At 36.2% G+C, this 21,572-nt stretch overlaps 1 non-coding gene across 1 annotated transcript; it reads right to left on the bottom strand.

Moving 5' to 3' along the window:
* Nucleotides 1-14,220: 14,220 nt before the first annotated feature.
* Nucleotides 14,221-14,324, bottom strand: LOC112793190 (small nucleolar RNA R71). The gene has a single exon (XR_003197896.1). It is a non-coding gene; the product is annotated as a small nucleolar RNA R71 (small nucleolar RNA).
* Nucleotides 14,325-21,572: the final 7,248 nt, after the last annotated feature.

Below are 21,572 nucleotides of genomic sequence, written 5' to 3'. Positions count from 1 at the left end.
TTAAAGAATAAATCTTAGAGGTTAGTATTTTTATTAAAATTTAATCAATATTTAATTTATAAAAAAAATGAATAATTTTATATCATTAAATATAATTTTATATCTTTATAAATATTAATAATAACTAATTATAATTACAAATCACAAAATTTCTTAATATTCTAAAACTTCTCTTCCTTAAAATGTTTCCACTTTTCCAAGATTTGCATAAATTAGACTAGTGTTGATGTTAGTGAGATAGATTGGCCCAATTCGTTTTATAAATCTAATGAGAACCCAAAAAGTAACTCCACAAAAAAGTCGAAACTCCAAAATGAAAAGTACGTATATGCAAAATTCGGACACCATAGTCACCAAAAAGAACAAAAACAAATTCGGTCACCATTAGCGAGACATTACCCACCAGATATGGAGATACAGCAATTTTATGAAATCAACTTTTTTTGGTCTCTATGCAGTTACGTTCCATTTGTTATGATCTTTATAAAAAAAATGGAACTCTCAATAAAGTAATTAACTGGAAGAACCGAAGAAAAACTTGAAGAACCGAAGAAATATTTAAATTGAGCTCGTATTTCATGACCCAAAAAAAATTTTTTGAACTAGTATTTATGGAACCGTGCTTCATAAATCGTAATTTAAAAGTTAAATATGTCAAACAAACAACATAATCTAGGATCATATTTTGTCATTGTCATGTGTTGCTTCCTTTATACTTATTGTTAAAATAAATTATTTCATTAATCCAAATTATCCATATTAAATCACCAAAAATATATTATAATACGGAAGCATACCTTTACTCATAGAAATTAGAAATAAAAAATTGATGAAAAAATTGTCTGAATCTTGTGGTTCTTTCGATCTTCTTCAACCATAGCCTTCTATATCTCAAATAGAGCTGAATTGTGACTCTTCTGATGGGTAAAGAGCGACAAAGGCGATTTTGGTGTATTGGAGACCAAAACCCTGAAGCCACTGTATATATTTGAGCATGGCATCCATTAAACCCTAAAGACCCAAATAAAAATAGTATCTAAAGTCCAAAAGATAATATATCTAAAATCCAAAAGATAATATATCTAAAGTCCAAAAAATAATATCTGGTTTGATTCTCCATTGTTGAGGAAGCTACAAGAGTCTGTTGGTTAGACTTTCATGCAATAGCTCCTCCAGCTAAAATGAAGATACAGCCTGAAATAGAGCGTCTACTATCTTGGCATCCCACAAAATTGGAATCAAAGTACCTAATGATCTCCAAATTTTTTTATCTCTGATAAGTAAGTGTGTAATCCTTTGTTCTCTTCAGATAATGCATTACGGGTTTAACAGCTATCCAATAATCCATGCCCGGATTGATCAAATATCTATCCAACACTCCCACTATGAATGATATATCGGGACGAGTGCAAACTTGAGCATACATTAAAGTTCTTTTTTGGGGCATTGCTTGAGACTGAATTGGTCTCCTTTAGCTACGGGTGTGTCCATTGGTCTACAACTTTCCAAGCCATATCTACTTAAAATCTTTTTGATATAGTTCTTTTGTGATAATCCAAGAATACATTGAGAGCGATCTGTTAGTATCTCGATTCCTAATACAAAAGAGGCATTACCAAGATCTTTTATTTCAAATTTGTTTGATAAAAATTTCTTAGTTTCATGCAACAAGTCTATATCGTTACTGGCAAGTAGAATGTCATCAACATATAAGACCAAAAAAATGTATTTACTTCCACTGAACTTCCTGTATACACACTTATCTATGATATTTACTTCAAAACCATATAAGGTAATGACTTGATGAAACTTGTGATACCATTGATGGGAAGCTTGTTTGAAACCATAGATAGATTTCTTTAACTTACAAACCATAGATTTTGAATCGCCTGATACAAAATTTTCTGGTTGTACCATATACATCGTTTTTTCAATGTCACCATTGAGAAACGCTATCTTTACATCCATCTGATGTAGCTCCAAGTCAAAATGAGCTACTAATGCTATTATGGTTCTAAAAGAGTCTTTCGATGATACCGGAGAAAAAGTCTCTTTATAGTCTATGCCTTCTTTTTGAGTAAAGCCTTTAGCAACTAGACGAGCTTTATATCTCTTGACATTACCCTTAAAATTCCTTTTGGTCTTAAATATCCATTTACAACCAATTGGTTTCACACTTTCAGATAATTCTACGAGATCCCAAACATCATTGTCTTTCATAGACTTCATCTCTTCTTTCATGGCATCGATCCACTTTTCAGAGTTAGAACTTTGCATGACTTGAAGAAAATTAATTGGGTCATTTTCTATCAAACCAATGCCATCCTCATATTTTTGGAGATAGACTACATATTCATTTGAAATTGCACTTCTCTTTTCTCTGTTGGATCTCCTTAATAGCACTTCTTGAGGTTGTTGAGCTTGTTGTATAGGTTGGAGTTGAGGAGGATTCTCATTATTTTCCTGTGTTGCAGCAGTATTTTGAGCAACAACGATATTCTCATTGTTCTCTTGTACTATAACTGGATCTACAACAGAATTCTCATTGTGCTCTTGTACTATAACTATATCTTGAACAATAATAGGTAAAAGACCTAATCATTATCAGTTACAGAATCCTCATCAAAAGCAACATTCTTAATATTTCTTTCATCCCCAAACTCAACATCCTCAAGAAATCTCGCATTTCCCGTTTCAAAAATAAACCTTGATGTGGGATTGTAAAACTTGTACCCCGTGAACGCTCCGCGTAACCAACAAAGTAGCAACAAATTGTTCTTGAGTCCAATTTCTTTCATGCGGCGTATAAGATCGCGCCTCAACTGGACATCTCCAAATGTGCAAATACTTTATACTGGGTATTTTTCCAGTCCAAATTTCATAAGGGTTTTGTTAACTGCTTTGCTTGGCACCCTATTAAGGATGTACACTGCGGTCTTTAAGGCTTCTCCCCAGAGTGATTCATGCAAGGAAGAATGACTAATCATACTTCTCACCATGTCCTTAAGAGTTCAGTTTCTTCGCTCTACAACACCATTCATGCTAAGTTTGCATGGCATGGTGTATTGCAGAACAATACCATACTCCTCTAGGAAAAGAGCGAAAGACCCAGGACATTGCTCACCTAAACCGTCATATCTTCCGTAGTATTCACCACCAGAATCAGATTTGACAGCTTTAATTTTCTTCCCAAGTTGAAGTTCAACTTCAGCTTGGAAAGACTTGAAAACATCCAAGGCTTGGGACTTTTCATGAATTAAATATAGATACCCATAATGAGAGTAATCATCTATGAACGTAATAAAATACCGTTGTCCATTCCAAGAGACAGTAGGAAATAGGCCACATATATCGGTCTGTATCAGTTCTAAGATATCTTTAGCTCTTGCAGCACCTAATTTCCTTTCATTTTTCCTTTTCCCTTTATGCACTCAATGCAGATTTCAAAGTCTGCTAAATTTAGGGGTCCAAGAATTCTATCCGACATGAGCCTCTGAATTTTCTGTTTAGAGATGTGACTTAGGCGTTTGTGACATAATGATACCGAATTCTCATTTAGTTTTTGTTTTGTACCTGTTTGCAGTATTTCATTATTATAGGAATTCAAATCAAGCCTATATAGATTATCCACCAAACGACCAGAGCAAATATTATTTGAATTATAAAGGAAACTGACTTTATTATTTCCGAACGAACAAAAATAACCTGATTTGTCCAAACAAGAAACAGAAATTAAGTTCTGTCCAAATGACGGTACATAAAATGTCTCAAATAAATCCAAGTAAAATCCACTCGTGGAATAGCTTCGATTGCAACTACATTGCTGTCTGCCATATAGATATATCTTTCAGCATCACTAGGCAGTCGGCTCCACAAGCAACCTTGCATAGTAACACTTACATGAGTAGTAGCAGTAGAATCTATCCACCAAGTATCAATAGGTGCATAACTTAAACTAGCCTCAGAACAAATGAAAGTAAGAATCATGCCCTTCTTTACACGCCAAGTGGCATATTTGGTACAATTCTTCTTCATGTGTTCTACCTTCTTACAGAAGAAATAGGTTGAAGCTTGATCCTGTTTCTTAGCCTTTTTCTACTTAGAAGGTGTATCTGCAGTAGTATCACGCTTTCTTTTATACTGAGAAGATGAAACCATTGACCACTTTCAGTCTTATCTCGATACAACCTCTCTTCTTCTTGCACACAGTAAGATATAAGCTCACTTAGGGACCAAGTGTCCTTCAGAGTGTTATAACTCACTTTGAATTACCCAAAGTGTGCAAGGACGGAGATCAAAATGATATGCACGAGTAAATCTTCAGACAACTCTAACTTTAGTGCTTTCAATTTCGAAGGAAGATGAGACATTTTTATAATATACTCCCTTATGTTCCCTTTACCTTTATACCTCATGGAGACAAGTTTGCTCAAAAGGCTACTTTTCTCAGCCTTTTCATTCTTAGAAAAGAATTTTTCAACATCTTTTAGGAACTTTTTGACATCTTTATCCTCAGTAATTGAGTCTCAAAACGCCTCAGGAATTAAGCGTTTCATGATCATAATGCTCATTCGATTGGATATCTCCCACTTCTCTATTTTAATCTCCTTGAGATTTTCTAGAGTGAAAGTGGGTTTCTCCTTTTGAAGAGCTATATTCAGATCCACACGACCAAGGACAATCTCTACGGTATCCTTCCAAACCTTAAAGTTTGAACCATTCAGCATAGGAATACTACTAATTTGTGCAGAAATATTGGTAGCTGAAGCTATAGTTTCTAGATTAGAACAAAAAATATGCAGTAAATATTAGTTAAATAATGGGAAAAAAACCATATTGAGATATCTAGACCAACATTAATTTTTAATCTTTGGATAGAAAAATTAATTGTAAGTGATATTCTCATTGAAGTAATCAAATATTGTCAAAATTTCTGTCACACATTAAGCCTTTCTTTGGACCGACTCAATGTGCACATGAAAACTTAAATTTTGCAACATATTTATTACCGTATATATTTTCTATTAATTGGCCAAATAATAATCTTCCTTTGGACTGATTATGATCGTATAATTAATAGAAAATAAATAATAGTATGTAATGCTCATTATTTGGCCAAATAATAAACTTCTTTTGGGTTGATTAGTGTTTGCATAAATAATAAACATTATTTTTTATTACTCAAATATTATTAATGTGTACACATAACTTGGCCAAATATAAATCTTCCTTTAAGTAGATTAATATTCGCATAAGTGACATATATATAAATAATAATCCTTATATCCCAAAAGAATAATCAATTAATTTTACACCAAATTAATGACGCACACACAATAAAAATGAGACAATTATAATTCAATAATACTCTATTACTATTTCATAACGAATTATCAATATTATGAGTATCGTTTTATATATAAAATGGAACATGTTTATATTACATTATCAGCACACAAGAATATATATAATCCTATATATATATATATATATATATATATATATATATATATATATATATAATCCAAAGAATAATAATGTATATGTATATATAAATGGCTGAAAATGCAAGCAAGTTCAACGCAAACTCTCTCTCTATATATATAAAAAGGAGGGCATATCGATGGATATATATGTATATACGTATCAATTTATATATATACATTGACACACACACAACGTAAACAAGTTCATATGCGTGCAACAATTTCATAACGTAAATAACATATATATATATATATATATATATATATATATATATATATATATATATATATATATATACTAGCAGAAGATCCGTGCAACGTATAGGCAAAAAAACATTTGTTGCTAAAATTTATTTTTTTGATGAGCAGATAATTTATACGTTTTTTTGGCATTATTTTTATATAATTTTTAGTAAGATCTAACTACTTTTTAGTATATGTTTATTAGTTTTTAAGCAAAATTCACATTTCTGTACTTTACTATGAGTTTGTGTGTTTTTTTGTGATTTCAGGTATTTTCTAGCTGAAATTGAGGGACCTGAGCAAAAATCTGATTCAGAGGCTAAAAAAGGACTGCTGATGCTATTGGATTCTGACCTCCCTGCACTCGAAATGGATTTTTTGGAGCTACAGAAGTCCAAATGGCACGCTCTCTGTTGCGTTGGAAAGTAGACATCCAGGACTTTCCAGAAATATATAATAGTCCATATTTTGCTCGAGTTTTGACGACACAAACTGGCGTTCAACACCAGCTTTCTACCCTATTCTGGCGTTAAACGCCAGAAACAAGTTGCAAGCCAGAGTCAAACACCAGAAACAAGTTACAAACTGGCGTTTAACTCCAAGGAAGGTCTCTACACGTGGAAGCTTTAATACTCAGCCCAAGAACACACTAAGTGGGCCCCGGAAGTTGATTTCTGCATTATTTACTTATTTATGTAAACCCTAGTAACTAGTCTAGTATAAATAGGACCTTTTACTATTGTATTAGACATCTTTGGAGCTTTTGGAACATCTTTGGACCATTGTTCACGTTTTTGGGAGGCTGGCCATTCGGCCATGCCTACCCTATTTTCACTTATGTATTTTCAACGGTGGAGTTTCTACACATCATAGATTAAGGTGTGGAGCTCTGCTGTTCATCGAGTATTAATGCAAAGTACTATTGTTCTTCTATTCAATTGTTGCTTATTCTTATTCTAAGATATTCATTCGCACACAAGAACAGGATGAATGTGATGATTATGTGACACTCATCACCATTCTCACTTATGAACGCGTGATTGACAACCACTTCTGTTCTACATGGAAACAAGCTTGAATGTATATCTCTTGGGTTTCTAATCAACGATTCACATTGACTCCCCTCTGACAATGGGGCATCTAAATTCAAGATTAGAGTCTTCGTGCTATAGGCTAGAATCCATTGGCAGCATTCTTGAGATCTAGAAAGTCTAAACCTTGTGTGTGGTATTCCGAGTAGGATCTGGGATGGGATGACTGTGACGAGCTTTAAACTTGCAACTGTAGGGCATGGTGACAGACGCAAAAGGATAGTAAATCCTATTCCTACACGATCGAGAACCAACAGCTGATTAGCCATACGATATCTGTGCATGGTATTTTTCATCCGAGACAAGCAATCCGATAGTTGATTAGCCGTACAGAAACCGTAGAGGACCATTTTTACTGAGAGGACGGGAAGTAGCCATTGACAACGGTGACACCCAACATACAGTTTGCCATAGAAAAAAGTATGAAAGATTGGATGAAGGCAATAGGAAAGCAGAGATTCAGAAGGAACAACGCATCTCCATATGCTTATCTGAAATTCCCACCAATGAATTACATAAGTATCTCTATCTTTATTTTATGTTTATTTATATTTTAAATTATCAAAACTCTATAACCATTTGAACTCACCTGACTGAGATTTACAAGGTAACCATAGCTTGCTTCAAGCCGACAATTTTCGTGGAATTGACCCTTACTCACGTAAGGTTTATTACTTGGACGACCCAGTGCACTTGCTGGTTGGTTGTGCAAAGTTGTGAAAAAGAGTTGAGATTACAATTGTGCGTACCAAGTTGTTAGCACCATTGAGATCACAATTTCGTGCACCAAATTTTTGGTGCCGTTGCCGGAGATTGTTCGAGTTTGGACAACTAACGGTTCATGTTATTACTCAGATTATGTAATTTTCTTCTTATTTTAACCTTTATTTTATTCTATAAAAGTTTTCAAAATTTTTTTCTTCTTTTTCATTTTTCTAAAAATAATTTTCGAAAAATCCAAAAAAATTTAATAAAATCATAAAAACAAAAATATTTTGTGTTCTTTGTTTGAGTCTAGTGTCAATTTTAAGTTTGGTGTCAATTGCATGTTTTTAAAATTTGTGCATTTTTTGAAAAATTCATGCATTGCACTCTTCATGATCTTCAAGTTGTTTTTAATGAGTCTCCTTATTTGATCTTCATATTTTCTTGTTTTGTGTCTTTTCTTGTTTTTCATATGCATTCTTGAATTCATAGTGTCTAAACATGAAAAATCTCTAAGTTTGGTGTCTTGCATGTTTTACTTTTCTTGAAAATTTTTCAAAAATATGTTCTTGATGTTCATCATGATCTTCAAAGTGTTCTTGGTGTTCATCTTTACATTCATAGTGTTCTTGCATGCATCATTTGTTTTGATCTAAAATTTTTATGTGTTGAGTCATTTAGTTATTTTTTTCTCTCTCCTCATTAAAAATTCAAAAAAATCAAAAAATATCTTTTCCTTATTTTACTCATAACTTTTGAAATCTTTGGGTTGAATTAGTCAAAAATTTTTAAAATAAGTTGTTTCTTGTTAGTCAAGTCAAGATTTCAATTTTAAAAATCTTATCTTTTCAAAACTTTTTCAAAAATCAAATCTTTTTCATTTTTCTTTTATATATTTTCGAAAAAATTTTTAAATTTCTTTCCAAAAATCTTTTTCTTAATTTTATTTCATAATTTTCAAAAACTTTACTAACAATTAATGTGATTGATTCAAAAATTTGAAGTTTGTTACTTTCTTGTTAAGAAAGGTTCGATCTTTAAATTCTAGAATCATATCTTTTAGTTTCTTGTTAGTCAAGTAATCAATTTTAATTTTAAAAATCAAATCTTTTTAATTTCCTTTTCAAAATATCTTTTTAATCATATCTTTTCAAACATATCTTTTTCAAATCATATCTTTTTCAAAATCAATTTCAAAAATCTTTTCTAACTTCTTATCTTTTCAAAATTGATTTTCAAATCTTTTTCAACTAACTAATCAACTTTTTGTTTGTTTTACTATTTCTTATCTTTTTAAAACCACCTAACTACTTTTCTCTCTCTAATTTTCGAAAATCCCTCACCCTTTTTCAAAATTCTTTTTAATTAACTAATTATTTCAAATTTTAATTTTACTTTTATTTTTTTCCTAATTTTTGAATTCAAACTATAATAATTAAAATAAAAACAAAAATAATTTTCTTTTCTTAAAATTAAAATTCAAATTTTCTCCTCTCTCATCTCTTTCTATTTATTTATTCATTTACTAACATTTCTCTTCATCTTAAAATTCGAACCCTCTCTTCCTCTGTGTTTGAATTCTTCTTTTCTCCTTCTCCTATTCTTATCTTCTTCTACTCACATAAAGAAATCTCTATACTGTGACATAGAGGATTCCTCTTCTTTTCTGTTCTCTTCTTTTTCACATGAGCAGGAGCAAGGATAAGAACATTCTTGTTGAAGCTGATTCGGAACCTGAAAAGACTCTAAAGAGGAAGCTAAAACACAACACTCTGAAGAGGACTTTACTGAAATTTTCAAAAAAGAAGTAGAGATGGCCGAACCCAATAACAATGGTGGAGGTGCTAGGAAGATTCTTGGTGACTTTACTGCACCAAATTCCAACTTCCATGGAAGAAGCATCTCAATCCCTGCCATTGGAGCAAACAATTTTGAGCTAAAGCCTCAATTAGTTTCTCTGATGCAACATAATTGCAAATTTTATGGACTTCCATCAGAAGATCCTTTTCAGTTCCTAACTGAATTCTTGCAGATCTGTGATACTGTTAAGACCAATGGAGTTGATCCTGAGGTCTATAAGCTTATGCTTTTCCCTTTTGCTGTAAGAGACAGAGCTAGAGTATGGTTGGACTCTCAACCTAAAGATAGCCTGAACTCTTGGGATAAGCTGGACACACCTATAATCCCTCATGGAGAAATCATCCAAATTTCTCATGGAAGGATCAACAAAAGTCTCAACAAGGCTTTAATAATGGTGGAAGAAATAGGTTTAGCAATAGCAAGCCTTTTCCATCATCCTCTCAGCAATAGACAAAGAATTCTGAGCAGAGCCCCTCTAGCTTAGCAAACGTAGTTTCTGATCTATCTAAGGCCACTCCAAGTTTCATGAATGAAACACAGTCCTCCATTAGAAATTTGGAGGCACAAGTGGACCAGCTGACTAAAAAAGTCACTAAAACTCTTCCTAGTACTCTCCCAAGTAATACAGAAGAGAATCCAAAAAGAGAGTGTAAGGCCATAACCTTACTTGGTGTGGCCGAACCTGGAGAGGAGGAGAAGGACGTGAATCCCAGTGAGGAAGACCTCATGGGACGTCCTCTGGACAAAAAGGAGTTCCCATTTGAGGAACCTAAGGAATCTGAGGCTCATCTAGAGACCATAGAGATTTCATTGAACCTACTTCTGCCATTCATGAGCTCTGATGACTATTCCTCCTCTGAAGAGGATGAAGATATTACTGAAGAGCAAGTTGCAAAGTACCTTGGAGCAATCATGAAGCTGAATGCCAAGTTATTTGGTAATGAGACTTGGGCGAATGAACCTGATGAGCGGATAATTTATACGCTTTTTGGCATTGTTTTTATATAGTTTTTAGTAAGTTTGAGCTACTTTTAGGGATGTTTTCATTAGTTTTTATGTTAAATTCACATTTCTGGACTTTACTATGAGTTTGTGTGTTTTTCTGTGATTTCAGGTAAATTCTGACTGAAATTGAGGGATTTGAGCAAAACTCTGAAGAAGGCTGACAAAAGGACTGCTGATGCTGTTGGAATCTGACCTCCCTGCACTCGAAATGGATTTTCTGGAGCTACAGAACTCCATTTGGCGCGCTCTCAACGGCGTTGGAAAGTAGACATCCAGGGCTTTCCAGCAATATATAATAGTCTATACTTTATTCGAAGAAAGACGACGTAACTTGGCGTTGAACGCCAAGTACATGCTGCTGTCTGGAGTTAAACGCCAGAAAAACGTCATGATCCGGAGTTGAACGCCCAAAACACGTCATAACCTGGAGTTTGACGCCAAGAAATGCCTTAGCTCGTGGAATGATCAAGCTCAGCCCAAGCATACACCAAGTGGGCCCCGGAAGTGGATTTATGCATCAATTACTTACTCATGTAAACCCTAGGAGCTAGTTTATTATAAATAGAACATTTATCCATTGTATTAGACATCTTTTGATCACTTTGAATCTTTTGATCATTCGGTCACTTGATCATGGAGAGGGCTGGCCATTCGGCCATGCCTGAACCTTTTACTTATGTATTTTCAACGGTGGAGTTTCTGCACACCATAGATTAAGGTTGTGGAGCTCTGCTGTACCTCAAGTATTAATGCAATTCCATTGTCTTTTATTCAAATCTCTCTTATTCTTATTCCAAGATATTCATTCGTACCCAAGAACATGATGAATGTGATGATAAGTAACCCTCATTATCATTCTCACTTATGAACGCACGTGATTGACAACCACTTCCGTTCTACATGCAACAAGAGCTTGAATGTGTATCTCTTAGATTCCCCAACAGAATCTTCGTGGTATAAGTTAGATAGTTGGCGGCATTAATGAGGGTCCGGAAAGTCTCACCTTGTCTGTGGTATTCCGAGTAGGATCCTGGGAATCCGGAAAGTCCAACCTTGTCTGTGGTGTTCCGAGTAGGATTCTGGTAATGAATGACCGTGACGTGCTTCAAACTTTAACCTGCTGGGCGTTGGTGACAGACGCAAAAGAGGGATTCTATTCCAGTAGGAGCGGGAACCAACCGGTGATTAGCCGTACTGTGACAGAGTGCGTTAGCATAGTTTTCACTGCGAGGATGGGATGTAGCCATCAGCCATGGGTGATGCCTCCAGACTGGTTAGCTGTGCGAGTGACAGCCGCACAGGTTATTTCCCCGTGAGGAATGAAAGTAGCCACAGTTGATGGTGAACCCCTATACAAAGCTTGCCATGGAAAGGAGTAAGAAGGATTGAGTAGAAGCAGTAGGAGAGCAGGCGTCCCTGGGCTCTACAGCCTCTCCATCCGATTATCTGAAATTCCCACCAATGAATCTGCATAAGTATCTTTATCCCTTTTATTTCTATCCTTTATTTCTATTTTCGAAAACCCATAAAACTATTTTAAATCTGCCTAACTGAGATTTGCAAGGTGACCATAGCTTGCTTCATACCAATAATCTCTGTGGATTCGACCCTTACTCACGTAAGGTTTATTACTTGGACGACCCAGTACACTTGCTGGTTAGTTGAACGGAGTTGTGAAAATAAACAATGCCCTCAGAGTATAAATCCAATTACAAGAAAAAAGGGAATCACAATTTCGTCCACCAAGTTTTTGGCGCCGTTGCCGGGGATTGTTCGAGTATGGACAACTGACGGTTCATCTTGTTGCTCAGATTAGGTAATTTTCTTTTCAAAAATCTTTTTCAAAATTTTTTCTTTTTATTTTTCGTTTTTCTAAACTTTATTTTCGAAAAAAATTAATAAAAATACAAAAAAATTAGAAAATCATAAAAATCAAAAATATTTTGTGTTTCTTGTTTGAAGTATTGTGTTGATTTTTAAGTTTGGTGTCAATTGCATGCTTTTAAAATTTTTCTTGCATTTTTCGAAAATCTCATGCATTCATAGTGTTCTTCATGATCTTCAAGTTGTTCTTGACAAGTCTTCTTGTTTGATCTTGATGATTTCTTGTTATGTGTTGTTTGTTGTTTTTCATGTGCATTTTTGCATTCATATTTTCCATGCATTAAAAATTTCTAAGTTTGGTGTCTTGCATGTTTTCTTTGCATCAAAAATTTTTCAAAATTTTGTTCTTGATGTTCATCATGATCTTCATAGTGTTCTTGGTGTTCATCTTGACATTCATAGCATTCTTGCATGCATCTTGTGTCTTGATCCAAAATTTTCATGTTTTGGGTCATTTTTGTGTTTTTCCTTAAAAATTTAAAAATCAAAAATATCTTTTCCTTATTTCCCTCCAAAATTTCGAAATTTTGGGATTGACTTGGTCAAAAAAATTTTCAAAATTAGTTGTTTCTTACAAGTCAAGTCAAAATTTCAATTTTAAAAATCTTATCTTTTCAAATCTTTTTCAAAAATCATATCTTTTTCATTTTTTATATAATTTTCGAAAATTTCAAAATTAATTTTCAAAATATTTTCAAAAATATTTTTCTTATCTTTATTTGATATTTTCGAAAATTAGCTAACAATTAATGTGATTGGTTCAAAAATTTGAAGTTTGTTACTTTCTTGTTAAGAAAGGTTCAATCTTTAAGTTCTAGAATCTTATCTTGTCATTTCTTGTTAGTTAAGTCAATTTTAAAAATTTATCTTTTTCAAAATATCTTTTGCAAATATATCTTTTTATCTTGTATCTTATCTTTTTCAAAAAAAAAATTTTTTTTTTTATCTTTTTCAAAATTTGATTTCAAAATATCTTATCTAACTTCTTATCTTCTTATCTTTTTCAAATTTTGATTTCAAATCTTTTTCAATCAACTAACTAACTTTTTGTTTGTTTCTTATCTTTTTCAAAATTACCTAACTACTTTTCCCTCTCTAATTTTCGAAAATTCTCCCTCTCTTTTTCAAAAATTCTTTTTGTTTCAAGTTTTAATTTTAATTATAATTTTGTCTTTGATTTTCGAAAATACTAACCCCCTTTTCAAAAATTATTTTCGAATTCTTCTCCCTCTCTTCTCTTCTTCTATTTAATTAATTAATTACTAACACTTCTCTTCACCTCTCTTCATCTAAGAATCCATCCTTCTTCTTTCTTCTACCCCTTTCTTCTTCTACTAACATAAGGGAATCTCTATACTGTGACATAGAGGATTCCTTTTTTCTTTTCTTGTTTTCTTCTCTTTCTTATGAGCAGGAACAAGGATAAAGGCACTCTTGTTGAAGCTGATCCAGAACCTGAAAGGACTCTGAAGAGAAAATTAAGAGAAGCTAAATTACAACAATCCAGAAATAACCTTTCAGAAATTTTCGAACAAGAGAAGGAGATGGCAGCCGAAAATAATAATAATAATAATGCAAGGAGAATGCTTGGTGACTTCACAAAGCCAACATCCAAGTTTGATGGAAGAAGCATCTCCATTCCTGCCATTGGAGCCAATAACTTTGAGCTTAAGCCTCAACTAGTTGCATTAATGCAACAAAACTGCAAGTTTTATGGGCTTCCATCTGAAGATCCCTATCAGTTTTTAACTGAGTTCTTGCAAGTCTGTGATACTGTAAAGACGAATGGAGTTAATCCTGAAGTCTACAGACTCATGCTTTTCCCTTTTGCTGTAAGAGACAGAGCTAGAATATGGTTGGATTCACAACCTAAGGATAGCCTGGACTCCTGGGATAAGCTGGTCACTGCCTTCTTGGATAAATTCTTTCCTCCTCAAAAGCTGAGCAAGCTGAGAGTGGATGTTCAAACCTTCAAACAAAAAGATGGTGAATCCCTCTATGAAGCTTGGGAAAGATACAAGCAGTTGACCAAGAGATGTCCATCTGACATGTTCTCAGAATGGACCCTATTAGATATATTCTATTATGGTCTCTCTGAATTTTCGAAAATGTCACTGGACCATTCTGCAGGTGGATCTATTCACCTGAAGAAAACGCCTGAAGAGGCTCAAGAACTCATTGATATGGTTGCAAACAACCAGTTCATGTATACCTCTGAGAGGAATTCTGTGAATAATGGGGTCCCTCAGAAGAAAGGAGTTCTTGAAATTGATGCTCTGAATGCCATACTGGCTCAGAACAAAGTGTTGACTCAACAGGTCAACATGATCTCTCAAAATCTGAATGGATTGCAACATGCATCCAACAGTACTAGAGAGGTAGCTTCTGAAGAAGCTTATGATCCTGAGAACCCTGCCATGGCAGAGGTTAATTACTTAGGTGAACCTTATGGAAACACCTATAACTCATCATGGAGAAATCATCCAAATTTCTCATGGAAGGATCAACAAAAACCTCAACAAGGTTTTAACAATGGTGGACGCAATAGGCTGAATAATAGTAAGCCATATCCATCATCTTCTCAGCAACAGACAGAGAACTCTGAACAAAATAATTCTAATTTAGCCAATATAGTCTCTGATCTGTCAAAGGCCACTTTCAGTTTCATGAATGAAACAAGATCCTCCATTAGGAATTTGGAGGCACAAGTAGGCCAGCTGAGTAAGAAAGTTATTGAAACTCCTCCCAGTATTCTCCCAAGCAATACAGAAGAAAATCCAAAAGGAGAATGCAAAGCCATTGACTTAGTCAACATGGCCGAATGCACAAAGGAGGAGGAGGACGAAAATCCCAGTGAAGAAGACCTCCTAGGACGTCCTCCAAGCAAGAAGGAGTTTCCTAATAAGGATCCTGAGGAATCTGAGGCTCACCTAGAGACCATAGAGATTCCATTAAATCTCCTTCTGCCATTCATGAGCTCTGAAGAATATTCATCCCCTGAAGAGGATGAAGATGTCACTGGAGAGCAAGTTGCTCAATATTTAGGAGCTATCATGAAGCTGAATGCCAAGCTGTTTGGTAATGAGACTTGGGAAAGTGAACCTCCCTTGCTCATTAGTGAATTAGAGACTTGGATTCAGGAAACTCTACCTCAAAAGAAACAAGATCCTGGCAAGTTTTTAATACCTTGCACCATTGGCACCATGAGCTTTGAAAAAGCTCTGTGTGATCTTGGGTCAGGGATAAACCTTATGCCACTCTCTGTAATGGAGAAGCTAGGGATCATTGAGGTGCAACCTGCTTTGTTCTCACTGCAATTGGCAGACAAGTCAGTGAGACAAGCTTATGGAATAGTAGAGGACGTGCTAGTAAAGGTTGAGGGCCTTTACATCCCTGCTGATTTCATAATCCTAGACACTAGGAAGGAAGATGATGAATGCATCATCCTAGGAAGACCTTTCCTAGCCACAGCAGAAGCTGTGATAGATGTTAACAGAGGTGAGTTAGTCCTTCAATTGAATGGGGAATACCTTGTGTTTCAAGCACATGGCCATCCCTCTGTGACAAAAGAGAGTAAGCATGAAGAGCTTCTCTCAGTTCAAGGTCAAGAAAAACCCACACAGTCAAACTCTAAGTTTGGTGTTGTGAAGCCACAACCAAACTCTAAGTTTGGTGTTCAAACCCCATATCCAAACTCTAAGTTTGGTGTTGGGACTAGACAACATTGACTTGATTGCTCTGTGGCTCCCTGAGAGCCACTGTCAAGCTATTGACATTAAAGAAGCGCTTGTTGGGAGGCAACCCAATTTTATTTATCTAATTTTATTTTATTTTGTTCTTTGTTATTTTTGTGTTTAATTAGGTACATGATCATGAGGAGTCACGAAAAAATCAAAAAAATTAAAAACAGAGTCAAAAACAGAAGAAAAAAATTTTTCACCCTGGAGGATGCACGGGCCGGCGTTCAACGCCCAGAAGGTGCATCTGGCCGGCGTTCAACGCCAGAACAGAGCACCATTCTGGCGCTGAACGCCCAAAACAAGCACCAACCTGGCGTTAAACGCCAGGATGGTGCACAGGGAGGACAAACTGGCGCTGAACGCCAGAAACAAGCATGAAACTGGCGTTCAACGCCAGAAACATGCATCACATGGGCGTTGAACGCCCAGAACATGCACCAATGGGCGTTTAAACGCCAGAATGGTGTGCCAAGGCATTTTACATGCCTATTTGGTGCAGGGATGGAATTCCTTGACACCTCAGGATCTGTGGACCTCACAGGATCCCCACCTACCTCGCCCTCTCTCTTTCCATTAATGATCATCCCTTCTGTTTCTCATTCACCACCTGCTGCTAACCATTCTACCCCACCCACTCCCACCCATATAGCCGAATCCATCTCCCCTCACTCACCTCCATTATCTTCTTCTTCTTCTTCTCTTCTTTCTTTTCTTGCTCGAGGGCGAGCAATATTTTAAGTTTGGTGTGGTAAAAGCATAGCTTTTTGCTTTTCCATTACCATTAATGGCACCTAAGGCCAGAGAAACCTCAAAGGGAAGACAAAAGCTTCCACCTCCGAGTCTTGGGAGATGGAAAGACTTATATATGTAAGCTGGAATAGCTCAGTTGGTTAGAACATATGGCTGCAAATCAAGAAGATTCCTGAGATACCTCAGGGAATAAGTTGTCCTCCACACAACTTTTGGGAGCAAATAATGTTAAAAACACCAAAATCACTAGGGATCATGCAACAGAAGCAAGAAAAAGACATAAAGGAGCTCAAAAAGCACCATTGGACCTTCAAGAAGGCGCCACCCTCACTTAGGTGGATTCATTCCTTGCTCTTTATTTCTTTCTGTTTTCGTTTTTAATATTGTGTTTATCCATGTTTTGTGTCTTCACTTCATGATCATTAGTATGTAACCATGCCTTAAAGATTATGAATAATTCCATTAATCCTTCACCTCTCTTAAATAAAAAGTGTTTTAATTCAAAAGAACAAGAAGTACATAATTTTCGAAATTATTAGTGAATTTAATTTAATTATATTGATGTGGTGGCAATAATTTTTGTTTTCTGAATGAATGAATGAACAGTGCATATTTTTGATCTTGTTGTTTATCAGTGTTAAAATTGTTGGTGCTTGAAAGAATGATGAACAAAGAGAAATGTTATTGATGATCTGAAAAACATCATGAAATTGATTCTTGAAGCAAGAAAAATCAGCAAAAAAAAAAAAAAAAGAGAAAAGTGGCGAAAATTTTTAGCAAAGATCCAAGGCTTTGAGCATTAATGGATAGGAGGGCCCAAGGAAATTAAAAATCCAGGCCTAAGCGGCTAAATCAAGCTGTCCCTAACCATGTGCTTGTGTCATGAAGGTCCAAGTGAAAAGCTTGAGACTGAATGGTTAAAGTCGTGATCCAAAGCTAAAGAGTGTGCTTAAGAGCTCTGGACACCACTAACTGGGGACTTTAGCAAAGCTGAGTCACAATCTGAAAAGGTTCACCCAGTTATGTGTCTGTGGCATTTGTGTATCCGGTGGTAATACTGGAAGACAAAGTGCTTAGGGCCACAGCCAAGACTCATAAGTAGCTGTGTTCAAGAATCAACATGCCTAACTAGGAGAGTCAATAACACTATCTGAAATTCTAAGTTCCTAGAGACACCAATCACTCTGAACTACAAAGGAAAAAGTGAGATGCCAAAACTGTTCAGAAGCAAAAAGCTACAAGTCCCGCTCATCTAATTAAATTAATATTCATTGATATTTTGGACTTTATAGTATATTCTCTTCTTTTTATCCTATCTAATTTTCAGTTGCTTGGGGACAAGCAACAATTTAAGTTTGGTGTTGTGATGAGCGGATAATTTATACGCTTTTTGGCATTGTTTTTATATAGTTTTTAGTAAGTTTGAGCTACTTTTAGGGATGTTTTCATTAGTTTTTATGTTAAATTCACATTTCTGGACTTTACTATGAGTTTGTGTGTTTTTCTGTGATTTCAGGTAAATTCTGACTGAAATTGAGGGATTTGAGCAAAACTCTGAAGAAGGCTGACAAAAGGACTGCTGATGCTGTTGGAATCTGACCTCCCTGCACTCGAAATGGATTTTCTGGAGCTACAGAACTCCAATTGGCACGCTCTCAACGGCGTTGGAAAGTAGACATCCAGGGCTTTCCAGCAATATATAATAGTCCATACTTTATTCGAAGAAAGACGACGTAACTTGGCGTTGAACGCCAAGTACATGCTGCTGTCTGGAGTTAAACGCCAGAAAAACGTCATGATCCGGAGTTGAACGCCCAAAACACGTCATAACCTGGAGTTTGACGCCAAGAAATGCCTTAGCTCGTGGAATGATCAAGCTCAGCCCAAGCATACACCAAGTGGGCCCCGGAAGTGGATTTATGCATCAATTACTTACTCATGTAAACCCTAGGAGCTAGTTTATTATAAATAGAACATTTATCCATTGTATTAGACATCTTTTGATCACTTTGAATCTTTTGATCATTCGGTCACTTGATCATGGAGAGGGCTGGCCATTCGGCCATGCCTGAACCTTTTACTTATGTATTTTCAACGGTGGAGTTTCTGCACACCATAGATTAAGGGTGTGGAGCTCTGCTGTACCTCAAGTATTAATGCAATTCCATTGTCTTTTATTCAAATCTCTCTTATTCTTATTCCAAGATATTCATTCGTACCCAAGAACATGATGAATGTGATGATAAGTAACCCTCATTATCATTCTCATTTATGAACGCACGTGATTGACAACCACTTCCGTTCTACATGCAACAAGAGCTTGAATGTGTATCTCTTAGATTCCCCAACAGAATCTTCGTGGTATAAGTTAGATAGTTGGCGGCATTTATGAGGGTCCGGAAAGTCTCACCTTGTCTGTGGTATTCCGAGTAGGATCCTGGGAATCCGGAAAGTCCAACCTTGTCTGTGGTGTTCCGAGTAGGATTCTGGTAATGAATGACCGTGACGTGCTTCAAACTTTAACCTGCTGGGCGTTGGTGACAGACGCAAAAGAGGGATTCTATTCCAGTAGGAGCGGGAACCAACCGGTGATTAGCCGTACTGTGACAGAGTGCGTTAGCATAGTTTTCACTGCGAGGATGGGATGTAGCCATCAGCCATGGGTGATGCCTCCAGACTGGTTAGCTGTGCGAGTGACAGCCGCACAGGTTATTTCCCCGTGAGGAATGAAAGTAGCCACAGTTGATGGTGAACCCCTATACAAAGCTTGCCATGGAAAGGAGTAAGAAGGATTGAGTAGAAGCAGTAGGAGAGCAGGCGTCCCTGGGCTCTACAGCATCTCCATCCGATTATCTGAAATTCCCACCAATGAATCTGCATAAGTATCTTTATCCCTTTTATTTCTATCCTTTATTTCTATTTTCGAAAACCCATAAAACTATTTTAAATCTGCCTAACTGAGATTTGCAAGGTGACCATAGCTTGCTTCATACCAACAATCTCTGTGGATTCGACCCTTACTCACGTAAGGTTTATTACTTGGACGACCCAGTACACTTGCTGGTTAGTTGAACGGAGTTGTGAAAATAAACAATGCCCTCAGAGTATAAATCCAATTACAAGAAAAAAGGGAATCACAATTTCGTCCACCAGAACCCCCTATTGCTCACCAATGAACTGAATGACTTGGTTAGGCAGAAATTACCTCAAAAGAAATAGGATCCTGGTAAATTCTTAATTCCCTATACCATAGGCACCATGACCTTTGAGAAGGCTCTGTGTGACATGGGGTCAGGTATAAACTTAATGCCACTCTCTGTAATGGAGAAACTGGGAATCTTTGAGGTACAGGCTGCCAAATTCTCATTAGAGATGGCAGACAAATCCATGAAAAAGGCTTATGGACAGGTAGAGGACGTGCTAGTAAAGGTCAAAGGCCTTTACATCCCTGCTGATTTCATAATCCTAGACACTGGGAAGGATGAGGATGAATCCATCATCCTTGGAAGACTCTTTCTAGCCACAGCAAAAGCTGTGATTGATGTGGACAGAGGAGAGTTGATCCTTCAATTGAATGAGGACTATCTTGTGTTTAAAACTCAATGATCTCCCTCTGTAACCATGAAGAGGAAGCAAGAAAAGCTTCTCTCAATATAGAGTCAAACAAAGCCCCCACATTCAAACTCTAAGTTTGGTGTTGGAAGGTCCCAACAATGCTCTGAACATCTGTAAAGCTCCATGAGAGCTCACTGTCAAGCTATTGACATTAAAGAAGCGCTTATTGGGAGGCAACCCAATTTTATTTATCTATGTTATTTTCTTTTTTAGGTTGATGATCATGTGGAGTCATAAAAAGAACTGCAAAAATTAAAGAAAAATAAAAAATAGCATTAAAAATAGCACACCCTGGAGGAGAAACTTACTGGCGTTTAAACACCAGGAAGGGTAGCAGAATGGGCGTTTAACGCCCAGTCTGTCACCATTCTGAGCATTAAACGCCAGAAAGAAGCACCAGACTGGCGTCGCCAGAAAGAAGCAACAAACTGGCGTTAAATGCCAGAAAGAGGTTGCAGCTTGGCATTTAAAGCCAGGAAAAGAATAAAAGCTGGTGTTTAACGCCAGAAACAAGCAATAATTTGGCGTTAAACGCCAGGATTACACTGTAAGGGCGTTTACACACCTAATAGGAGCAGGGATGATAAATTCTTGACACCTCAGGATCTGTGGACCCCACAGGATCCCCACCTACCCTCCCACAACACTCTTCCCCAAATACCTTTCACCAATCAACTCATTCACTCTTTCCCATCACCTCTTCACCAATCACTTCCATATCTCTTCCTTAAAAACCCCACCTACCTCACCTTTCAAATTTAAAACACTTTTCCCTCCCAAACCCAACCCTAATGACCGAAACCTAACCCTCCCATCAACCCTATATAAATCCCTCACTACTCCTTTATATTCACACAACACAAACACCTTTCCCCCCTCTTGGCCGAACCACCTATAACCCTCCATCTCCTCCATTTTCTTCTTCTTCCCCTTCTTTCTTTCTTCTTTTGCTCGAGGACGAGCAAACCTTTTAAGTTTGGTGTGGTAAAAGCATTGCTTTTTGTTTTCCATAACTATTTATGGCACCTAAGGCCGGAGAAACCTCTAGAAAGAGGAAAGAAAAGACAAAAGCTTCCACCTTCGAGTCATGGGAGACGGAGAGATTCATCTCAAAGGTCCATCAAGACCACTTCTATGAAGTTGTGGCCAAGAAGAAGGTGATCCCTGAGGTCCCTTTCATGCTCAAGAAAAAT

This window comes from Arachis hypogaea, chromosome 3, assembly GCF_003086295.3.
Source record: "Arachis hypogaea cultivar Tifrunner chromosome 3, arahy.Tifrunner.gnm2.J5K5, whole genome shotgun sequence".
NCBI classification, from domain to species: Eukaryota; Viridiplantae; Streptophyta; class Magnoliopsida; order Fabales; family Fabaceae; genus Arachis; species Arachis hypogaea.
This window is presented reverse-complemented; position numbering and strand designations above follow the sequence as displayed.